The sequence below is a fragment of the Arachis duranensis genome, chromosome 1 (genome assembly GCF_000817695.3).
Source record: "Arachis duranensis cultivar V14167 chromosome 1, aradu.V14167.gnm2.J7QH, whole genome shotgun sequence".
Lineage (NCBI taxonomy): Eukaryota > Viridiplantae > Streptophyta > Magnoliopsida > Fabales > Fabaceae > Arachis > Arachis duranensis.
This window is the reverse complement of record NC_029772.3, coordinates 42807484-42807692: the sequence shown is the minus strand read 5'-3', so window position 1 is coordinate 42807692 and position 209 is coordinate 42807484.

Below are 209 nucleotides of genomic sequence, written 5' to 3'. Positions count from 1 at the left end.
TGAAAGAGAAGAAAACAAGAAAAGAAAGAGGAATCCTCTATGTCACAGTATAGAGATTCCTTTATGTTAGTAGATGAAGAAAGAGTGAAGAATCCAAACACAAGGGATAGATTATGTTCAGATTTTTAGATGAAAAGAGGTGAAGAGAAGTGTTAGTAAATAAATAATTAAATAGAATAAGAGAGAAGAGATAGAAAATTCGAAAATAA